Source organism: Cheilinus undulatus, linkage group 24 (assembly GCF_018320785.1).
Source record: "Cheilinus undulatus linkage group 24, ASM1832078v1, whole genome shotgun sequence".
Classification (NCBI taxonomy): domain Eukaryota; kingdom Metazoa; phylum Chordata; class Actinopteri; order Labriformes; family Labridae; genus Cheilinus; species Cheilinus undulatus.
The window spans coordinates 9,252,489-9,263,814 of record NC_054888.1 but is presented as its reverse complement, the minus strand read 5'-3'; positions in this window follow the sequence as shown (position 1 = coordinate 9,263,814).

The window sequence follows — 11,326 nt, the reverse complement described above, 5'->3', positions numbered from 1 at the left end:
AGGATCATCCCTTGCCTACCATGCCATTTTTGAACACAATAACTCAAGAAAGCTTTGGGGGATTTTGTTCAAATTTTGCAAAAAAAAATTCACAGTGACCCAAGGATTTACTGATTGGAGTTTTGAGGTCATAGTTCATGGGTCAAAGGTCAAGGTCGTTGGGCCTTGTGTTCGACCTACAATCAGTGCCATTCTTGAGTACACAATATCTCCAAATCGCTTGAACAGATTTTCTATACATTTTGCACAAATTTCCACAATAACTCAAGGATGAACTGATTAGATTTTGAAAGTCAAGGTCAAATATCAAGATATAAGAAATCATGAGTCACATGAATCACACACCACAGAAGCAACCCTTGCACTGTCTAGACCCTTGACTATACTTTCACGGGCACTGCTTCTTGTTCTTACACAAAACAAATTGTGTACTCTTTTCTGACCCTTTTTTTTTTTTTTTAAATGATTCATTTTATAAACTCGTGACTGTCTCACTCTGATTATTAATGGTGCCAGACATCTGACAAACAGTTTGGTGTAAACCTCTATGAGTCATTCCAACACCAAGAGAAAGAGCTGTGTGATAAATCAAATGTTTCAGAAGGAAAGGGTATAACAGTGCTACAATGGTATATCCAGAGAACAATTTAACTCCTACTGGAGCCACAGTCTGTATAACCATCGGCATACTCTCATATTTGCACTGATCCCTGAAGCAAAGTTTCAAAGTTCAACAGTGGTGGCTACAGTACTGGAGACCTCTAATTCAGCCGGGGGCCATTTTAGGCTCAGACCTTTAGAGGTGCTCAGCTCCTTAATAAATTTTGACAGTTAAAGGTCCTTGCAAGAGTTCAATTCTCCTGTTAAACCATAATTCCATGAAAAACATTAAATCTTTCCTGCAACGATATCATAAATCTACTCATTATTGTTGAGGCTGTTTTAGTGCTTATACCACCGTACTGTTAGGCCTGTATGGTATGGTACGGTATGGTATGGTACGGTCTCTAGCTTATTATGGGGGCTTTGTTTTGAAAAGTTTGGGAATGCCTTGTTAGAGAACTCTCTTAATTGTTAATAATTTTGGACACTTTCAGGACTAACACAAGGGAGGTGAAAAAGGTGAAAAAAGAAAAGGTCTTCTATGTAAATCAGTTGCAAACAAGTAGAAAATAATCTCTGGATAACAGCCTTCACACTTTCATTGAAGTTTTCAACAAGCCTCTGACGCGTCTCCTGAAAAATCCCACTTCATTCTTCTTTGGCGAATCTCTCAAGCTCCTCCAGATTTGATAGTCTTCTGGCATGGACCTTGGTTCACTCCACAGATTTTCAATGGGATACAACTCAGTCAACAATGCTTGCTTTGGTCTCCTGGAGGTAGTTTTAAACCAGGAGTCTGGTATATTTTGGTTCACTGGCATGTTTGAAGACAAAGCGAAGACCCAGACCCAGTTTTGCTGCTGACTGCTTGAGGTTTTCTTTCAGAATCGTCACATCCTTCTTTCTTCATGATGCCTTCCACCTTCACGGGATTCCCAGTTTCAGATGCACCGAAGCATTCCCACAGCATAATACTCCCACCATTTCGCTGTCAGGACAGTGTTCTTTGGATGATACACCTCTCCCTTCTTTCTCCAAACATCTGTCTCTATGGCCAAAGAGCTCTAGTTTGGTCACACTTCCAGTACGCAGAATCTTTCTCCAGGTTTTCCTCAGCATAATTCAGTCTGACTTGAAGGAGTCTCTTCTGCAAAACTTGAGTTTTTCTTGGTCCATTCCTGTGCAGGGCTTGAGTGATTGCCTTCATTAAGACTGCTATTCACAACTTGACCAAGTCATCCACTAGTATCTTGGAAGTTCTTCTGGGGTCTTTCAACACGTCTCTCACTAGTTTTCTTTCCAGAGTCTTTGAAATCGTTCTCTTCCTTCCTCTGCTGAACTGTGTGGCTCTCTTTAAATTTCTTGATGATACTTATCATTCCAGTTCAGTCAGGAGAGACTTAATACGAGTTTGACAATAATTTATTTTACAAATTTTAATGAAAGAGAGATGTGCAAAGTCTTGATGACTTAGTGAGGCCTAGACAGGAGTAGGATACCCCCTATGGAGTCTAGACACTGGTGGGGGTGTTGATGAGGGATGCAGGATGAAGTGAGCAGAAGTCCTGTGTGGATCTTGACTAGAAGCGGATTAACTGAATGGAGGTGGCTGGGGTGGAGGAGGGTTGCAGCTTCCACACTGAAACGACAGGCAGACTGTGAAAGAGAGAAGATTTTCTTATTAGCTGAGTTTCCAAGAGAGTGAACGGCCATTACCGGCTGATCACCAGAGCGGGAAAAAGAAGAATGAAAGAAGGGAAAGATATGAATGAGTTGTGAGTAATGAATAAGTAGAAACAGTTTTCATTTGATTTTACAAGCTTTGAGCATTACAAAGTTAAAGCACATCATTGCACAACAATGGTTTGTGCTACAGCTCAACATAAAGGTCAGTTCTAGAGGGGCCTGATAATTTGATCATTTTCTGGAAACTTAACAAGCCATCTAAAATGTAATGTAAGCCTCTAACCAGACCACTGCTTTCCATTTGTATATGTGATGACTTATGAGCAGCAAAGCAGACCTGATGTAACTGAACACTCCATCCAAACTGAAAGATGCAGCAGCAGACAGCATCTGAGTTTATACATAATACATTTAGAGAGGGCTCAAGCTGAAAGCGTTTTATTCTCTTCATGACTAATTTGGTAGGGCTTATTTTTTTTATTGACATTCTAAGTTCCCATTGCCTTTCATGAACTGTCTAGCTGAAACCTCTGTGCTTCCTGTCCGTCTTCATAGCAGCTGTCCATAAATTATAAATTCTACTTGACCAGATTTGATCTCTATGTTCTGGATAGTGTCAAGATAAGTCAAAGCTACTGCAGCGCTGCTCTGCACAGTGACCTTGGAACCAAATATAAAGAAAGTCCTTCAGATTGTGGAGGCCAGGAACCTCTTTCCCATCCTGTTTCAATCTCAGCTTTGTTCTTAATCCTGGACATGATGCGCCCCAAAAGAGGAAGAAAGCAATCAGCACTTAAGTGGCTTTTTCATAATCCATCATAAAACACAGGAACTGTAAAGTGTTTGTTCAGGATGCTGGGAAAAAGACCTTGAAATTGACTCCAAACATCTGCATTATTTAACCTTCACATTTCCCTTTGTACCATTTTGGGACAATTTTATATTCCTCTCGACACAAATTTATGAGTTTTCAAGCCTCAGGTATAAGCTATGGCAGTCTTTTGGTTTTTTTTGGTATTTTAAAATTTTGCTTAACTCACACCCCACGTCTATAAAAATCTGACGTTTGGTCCCCTAGTGCCCATTTTGGTCCCATCTACTTCATTATAATTTTTTTTTTTTTTTTTTTTTTTTTGTGCTGGAGCTATGTGAACTTAAAATATGCATGCAATAAATGTTGGGGATTTTTCTTTAGGATTTTTGTGAAAGTTGTATGTTAAACCATTTTCCACCAGGTGGCACAATTTTCCCTATTGTGGTCCATGGGGAAAAAAAGCACTGAATTTGCCTACTTTACCACCCCCAAAACACCCTATTTTGTATAACTCAGGCTTGAAATTAGGCTTTTGGTCATAAAACTGACAAAAAAAAGTTTTCAAAAAAATATAATGTATGCAATTCTTTTAGCCTAATATATGAAATGAGCCATTTTGGTCTGCATTTCTTTTTTTTTACATTATAAACTGCATAAAAAGTAACAATGCATAAAATCAATGGTGCTGAACATCAATCACCAGTATACCAGGCTCTGATAACCAGAAAAAAAGATTATGTATGCAGTATATTGAAATTGCTAATGTTTTCATTTCTTCCTGTCTAAAACACTAGGGATTTCCATGACAGAGCCTGGCAAAAAGGGGTAAAAAAAATTTTACTTATGTTTTTTATATTTATTATTAAGGGAGGGGTTGATTTAAAAAATAACAAAAAAAGTTTGAACAAAAAAATCTACGTATACAATTTTTATAGCCTAACATATGAAATGAGCCATTCTGGTCCAAAAGGGCAAAAATGGGTGTAAAATTGAAGGGATGCATGAAGGTTAAGAAGGATAGATTTTGATTGCATTATACAAATTACTGTAAAAACATTTCCTTTCCCTTGGTTTGCAAATTCATTGAGCTCTTGCAGCATAAAAGCCAATGTCTTGCACTGCAGAGGCATTGCAATGGTGACATGAATTTTCATTCATAAATGGTGTAAAGCTGCCACTGTGAGCTGAGCAAAATGAACATGAAAAGACATGACAAGCCTTTACAATCACATTAACACAGCTCCTTTTAATTTGCTTCCTTAAGCTTTGGAACAAATTCACATATTCTGCAACACTTTAATTCCCCTTCAGATACGTACATTACCATATCTACTGTAGTGGGAGTCAGTATGGTGTTTTTCCTGTTAAACCACAGAAGATAATGTACCTACAGCCAGGGGTGGCTTTGACCCCCTGAAAGGCCGCCCTGGTATAAGCTTAAAACCCTGAACTATGAGCGGCAATGTGCCTGGGCAGGGCTAGGATTAATGTAGATTTTAGCTGTGCTGAAACTAGAATGTTCCTCTGTATTTTACTGTGTTTTTTGTTGGCTCAAAACATGCAAAGTTGACATTGACAAATGGGTTCAAGTTTTCTTTGATACAAGTGGGGGGTTTCAAGGAAAAAAGGTTGGGAACCACTGCCATATGGTATCGTATCATAACGTATCTTTTTTTATTGTATTGTCTGGTATCATACAGTTCTGCACTCTACCATACTTTATCATATCATACTGTATGGTATGGTGCTGTTTAACTGTATGGTTTTGTACCATAAAGCAGAGGTTCTCAACCTTTTTAGCCCACAACCCCCAAAATAAAGGTTCCAGGGACCGGGGACCCCCACTGTACCTGAAGATGGCTGAACACAGCCATGTACATTGAAGAATAGTCATGTGCAGACAAGGCCGCCCATTAGAGGGTAAAAATGGGAGAGCTTTCTGGGGCCAAGCCAAACTGGGGGCTAGCAAAATCATGGTCCATTGTAAAGTTAAGCTGTGGTATTTGCTTATCAAAGAAACAAATATCTTCTTAATTCATTTGTGCAGTAAGTAGCCCTCTTAAAATGTAAAATCTTTTGATAAAAACCGAATTAAAATATGTTAAAAATAGCTAAAATGGGTTAATAATGGAAAACAATAGCAGAAAAGATGTTGAAATTGGATTTTAAAAGTAGTGGAAATGGGTTCGAAGTGCCAAAAATTAGATTCAAGTGGCAAAAATAACCAAAACAATGGCTAAAATGGGTTAAAGTGGCACATTAGGTGGTAAAAGGGGATTAAAAAGCAGCTGAAATGGTGTTAAAGTGCCAAAAATAGGTGGAAACTTGTGAAATGGGATGAAAAATTGATTAATATTAATAAATTGGAAAAAAGAGCTATCTGAGGCAGAAATTGGAAGAATCAGAATCAGAATCTGAATACTTTATTAATCCCCGGGGGAGGAAATTCGGTTGTTACAGCATTACACTTGCTCTTGAAATTTGAAAGTACAAATACAAATACAAATACAATACAAATATTAATGAAAGGAGAATAGAATAAAAAGGGGAATAGGAATAAATAAACAATTGCAATTGTCAGTAAAGTGCAGAATATTAGAAATAAGAAATAACGCTGTTTACAAAGCGCAGAGTGTTTAGGAAAAAGCTATGGGTGAAACTGGCAAAACGGGCATGTCAAATTGTGAAATGTGGCATAAAAAGTGGTAAAGAGGGGTTAATAGTAGCATTAATGGGTCAACAGAGCCAACAATAGGCGGAGAGTGTCAAGATTTGGTTTAGAAGTGGCAAAACCAGGCAGAAAAAAGTGGTGGACAGGGTTTTAAACAGACAAAAAATGGGTTTTAAGTGGCAAAAATGTGTTAAAATTTGGCAAAATTGGTGTAAAGTGGCAACAGTGTAATTTTAAAAAATATTCTTAGTTTTTAAGGTATCTGGAGACCCCATCTCAGTGTCTCGCGACCCCAAATGGGGTCCTGACTCCAACGTTGAGAACCCCTACTGTAAAGTATTGTATCCTACCTTATTGTACTTAACTTTATTGCATCATATTGCATTATCTTTAGCCTATTTAGTATCATATGTCGTATAATATTGTACGGTATAGCATTGCACTTAAACGTACCACATCACATCACTTCTCTGTTTTTCAAATAATTGAAACATCACCGATTTGGAAATCTTTTCACACCATCAGTCTTCATTCAAGAGTTGGAAGAAGAAAGTAACCCTGGAAAGTTATTTCCCTGCTGTGCTCAGTTTATCTTGTCATCTATATTGAGGGCAAAATGACGAATCAGCTAACCTTGTGCTTTCATTTCCTACCATCCTTTTCAATTGTTGCTGCTTCTGTCCTAATTTTTCTGACTGATGGAAAGCTTTTCTAAGATGCAGCCTGATCTGCTAATAAAAATGAAATTCAGGACTCCTCCTGTGCGCTTCACTGTATGCCTTTTAGCAGCCTTTGTTTTAGTTTTTCAGCAAATCCCTTCCTGTAGACATCCTTATCAAGATGTTCTTATCTCTTACAGTCGTTCACAGGCAGATTAAAACTCTTTTTGTGTTGTCCTGGTTCCCATCAACCCAGCATGAGGTAATTGTTTTGATCTATTGAGGTTTAGTGCTGATCCAGGAGCTGCTGCCTACTTTTGTCTTGTAAATAGGACGACGAAATTATCAGCACTCACAGAAGCATTTGATCTTGAGTCCTCGGGCAGTTTTGCTAATTCATTTGGATAAATACTGCATGGAGGGTGGGACTGCAGCTGTAACATCTAACTCATGTATGAGATTTGGTTTAACTCTATACACGTCCTTTATATTCTACATTTGCATAGTTTCCGCTGACTCATCTGCTGTTCAAATAAATTCCAAAAAAGTCTGGATGCCAAGAAATATGTCAATAAAACCGAACGCAATGATTTGCAAATCTCATAAACCAATATTTTACTCACAATAGAACATAAACAACATATCAGATGCTGAAACTAAGACATTTTATCATTTTACAAGAAATGTGAGCTTGTTTTGAATTTGATGGCAGCAAAACATCTTAAAAAAGTAGGGACAGGGCAACAAAAGGCTGGAAAAGTAAGTGTTTCTCATTGAAAACAGCTGGGGGAGCATTTTGCAGCTAACTAGGTTAATTGGGAACAGGTCAGTGACATGCCTGGGTATAAAAGGTGCATATTAGAGAGGCAGAGTCTCTCAGGAGTGAAGATGGCCCAAGTTTCACCAATATGTGTCTACAAATTGATGCTCCTCAATGTAAAATTACTAAGACAATAGCAGTGGGGGGTGGAGAGTCAAAATTAGCCACACATATATTCGTTAAAAACATGATTAGAAACATACTGTATTAGGGCAAACTCAAAAGTTAAAAACTGGAGACAATCTGTTCATTTCTGAGAAAGAATTCACATATTTGAGAAAAAAAAAACATATTTGAGTTTCTGAAGTCATCAAACTTGGAATTTCAAATTTCAGAGTTTAAAACTGGAATTCATGCCCCCCCCCAAAAAATCTAATTCTGAAGTTTAAAAAGTCCTACATTTTGACAGTAGACACAAAAATTGTAATTCTGTAAAATCAGAACTCTACAGCAGTGTAAAGTAAAAAAATAAATAAATAAATAAAAGAAACCAAATGAAAACAGTGGTTAGGTTTTTGACGTTTCAGTCTCAAAAATTCTACTTTTTAGTTTACGCACTTTTACAACTTTTAAAGAAAAAAACACATAATTTCCCACTAATCAACAACTATTAAAACTTGAGAATTTTGAGCTTTTTCTTGAAAATGAATAAATCCTCTTTATTGTTGTTTTTTTCTAGAGTGGCCCTAATACATCGTAACAGTGGATAGTTTATACTTAGATCTTTTGTCAAGAACTAAGTGAATGTTTGCTTATTATGTCGGGATTTTGTCAATGAAACCATTCAAAATTGATGTTTAATTTTTCAAAGTGGGTCCTGGGTGGGCTAAGCTTTTCTTAAATACACTATATTGCCAAAAGTGTTCACTCCCCGATCCAAATAATTGAAATCAGGTGTTCCAATCACTTCCATGGCCACAGGTGTATAAAATCAAGAACCTAGGCATGCAGACTGTTTCTACAAACGTTTGTGAAAGAATGGCTCGCTCTCAGGAGCTCAGTGAATTCCAGCGTGGTACTGTGATAGGATGCCACCTGTGCAACAAGTCCAGTGGTGATATTTCCTCACTCCTAAATGTTCCACAGTCAACTGCCAGTGGTATTATAACAAAGTGGAAACGATTGGGAATGACAGCAACTCAGCCACCAAGTGGTAGGCCACGTAAAATGACAGAGCGGGGTCAGCGGATGCTGAGGCGCACAGTGCGCAGAGGTCAACTTTCTCAGGGTCACTAACTACAGACCTCCAAACTTCATGTGGCCCTCAGATTAGCTCAAGAACAGTGCATAGAGAGCTTCATGGAATGGGTTTCCATGGCCGAGCAGCTGCTTCCAAGCCATACATCACCAAGTGCAATGCAAAGCGTCGGATGCAGTGGTATAAAGCACGTTGCCACTGGACTCACGCTTCTCCATCTGGCAATCTGGTGGATGAGTCTGGGTTTGGCGGCTGCCAGGAGAACAGTACTTGTCTGACTGCATTGTGCCAAGTGTAAAGTTTGGTGGAGGGGGGATTATGGTGTGGGGTTGTTTTCCAGGAGCTGGGCTTGGCCCCTTAGTTCCAGTGAAAGGAACTCTGAATGCTTCAGCATACCAAGAGATTTTGGACAATTCCATGCTCCCAACTTTGTAGGAACAGTTTGGGGATGGCCCCTTCCTGTTCCAACATGACTGTGCACCAGTGCACAAAGCAAGGTCCATAAAGACATGGATGAGAGAGTTTGGTGTGGATGACTGGCCTGCACAGAGTCCTGACCTCAACCTGATAGAACACCTTTGGGATGAATTAGAGCGGAGACTGAGAGCCAGGCCTTCTCATCCAACATCAGTGTGTGACCTCACAACTGCACTACTGGAAGAATGGTCAAAAATTCCCATAAACACACTCCTAGACCTTGTGGAAAGCCTTCCCAGAAGAGTTGAAGCTGATATAGCTGCAAAGGGTGGATCGACCTCCTATCAAACCCTATGGATTAAGAATGAGATGTCACTTAGGTTCATATGTGAGTCAAGGTGGGTGAGCGAATACTTTTGGCAATATAGTGTTCGAGGTAGTGAACCACTGATCTACAGTACATAATAATATCCAATAATTCTGAGAATCTGGAGAAATGTCTGCAAACAACGGACAAGACCAAAGCTCTACATTGGATGCTCATGATCTTGGGGCCCTCAGGCGGCACTGCGTTAAAAACAGGCACGATTCTGTTCTGGAAATCCCTGCACTGGTTCAGGATAACTTCCGGGAATCACCGTCTGTCAGGCCGGAGCTTTATCATGCAAAGAAGAAGCCATATGTGAATAAAATCTAGAAATGCTGCCGTCTTCTTGAGCCAAAGCTTATTTATAATGGACTGAGGCAAAATGGAAAACTGTTCTGTGGTCAGATCAAAATTTGAAATTCCTTTGGAAACCATGGGTGCTGTGTCCTGTTCATTAAAGAGTCAGGGACCATGCTAATTCATCACAATGGCATGGCTTCACAGTCCAGGTGCTGAACTGTCCTGCCTGTAGTCCAGACCTTTCACCAATAGAAAACATTTAGCGCAACATAAAATGTGGCAAAGAAGACCCAGGACTGTTGAGCAGCTAGAATCTCACCTCAGACAAGAATGGGACAACATTCCTCTCACAAAACTCCAGCAACTGGCCTCCTTACTTCCCAAATTGTGGTTAAAAGAAGAGGGGATGGTACAAGATGGTAATTTCAACATCATTTTAGCCTCTTATTTGTAAGGAAGCAGGTGTAAAGTTTGGATTTGTTTTGATTCTAGGACCCGAATGTGCAACACCGACTGCTTCTGGAGATTTCATCTCTAGATTCATAAAAAGCAGAAGCCCGTAGCGGAAGATGGAGCATCACAGCTGCCTGTTTAGCTGCTGGCACGTGTCTCGATGCAGGTGCTCGGGTCACATTTCTCTGCATTTTTGACAGATTTTAGCCTTAAGCCCAGGTGTCAAGGGGGGAAAAAGCCCACAGTGGTGCTGTGGCTGAGTAACTCCGGTGTTTCTGTCACTAACTCTCATTGTCTCTCGCCCGCACACAAACAGGCATGGCGATACAACCATCCACTCCCTCTCCCTGTCCTTCAGCTGCTGTTGTCATGACAACAGAGAGGCTAATCTCCAGTGGACGGAGAGAGAGAGAGAGAGAGAGAGAGAGAGAGAGAGAGAGAGAGGGAGAGGGAGAGAGCGAGGGAAAGTGCAGAAACGTGCTCCTGAGAATGAGGAGCAAGCGCGCGCGTGATGAAGAGGCGCAATGCATGCTTGCATATTTCTGTGCGTGCGTGTGTTTAGGAAAAGAGCTTAAGCGTATGTTTCTGAGAGGGTGGGGAAGCAGGCACGTGTTTGCATGCATCAACATCTATACTGATTACGTCTCTGGAAGGGGAATCCTAATTGTTTTTCCTTTTCACTTTCATTTCTTATATTCCTCCGCTCTTCAAACCTAAACGTCAATCATTCTCTCCTCTTTTTGACCTTTATCATCTCTTATCTATCACCCTCCTTATTTTTACTTCATCCTTAAAGCATTCCCCTACAGTAAGGCGTCTTTCTTTCCCCTGCTGCCCCTCAAATGTCCCCTCTGTCTCTGCTACCTTTGTGTTTCCGCCAACAATTCCTAAATCATCCAGTCAGCCTCTTTCTTTCTTGCATCCTTACAATCTTTTCATCCTTTGGAACAGCCTCAGTCTGAATCTTCCTCTCTCTTTCTGTGACACGCTCATTCCTTTCATCCCTCCTCTAATTCCTTCATCCATCCCTCTCTCTATCAAGCTCCAAGCTTTGTAGTGCCCTCCACTCACTCTCACACGCCGTCCATCCCATTTTCTCACACTCTCAAATCCTAAATGCTTGCCCAGCATAAAACGTAAGCACATGCATGCTGTTTGTTATGGCTGATTAGACTGGCAGACCACGGGAGGGGTGATGGAGGGAGGGAGGAAGCGGTACAATGTAGAGGAGAGAGACAGGATGGAAAGGAAAGAGAAAGATGACTGAAGACGTTTTCAAGTAGATCAATCAATCAGTCTTTGTTTGAATAGTGCCTATTTATGACTGAAGATATCTTA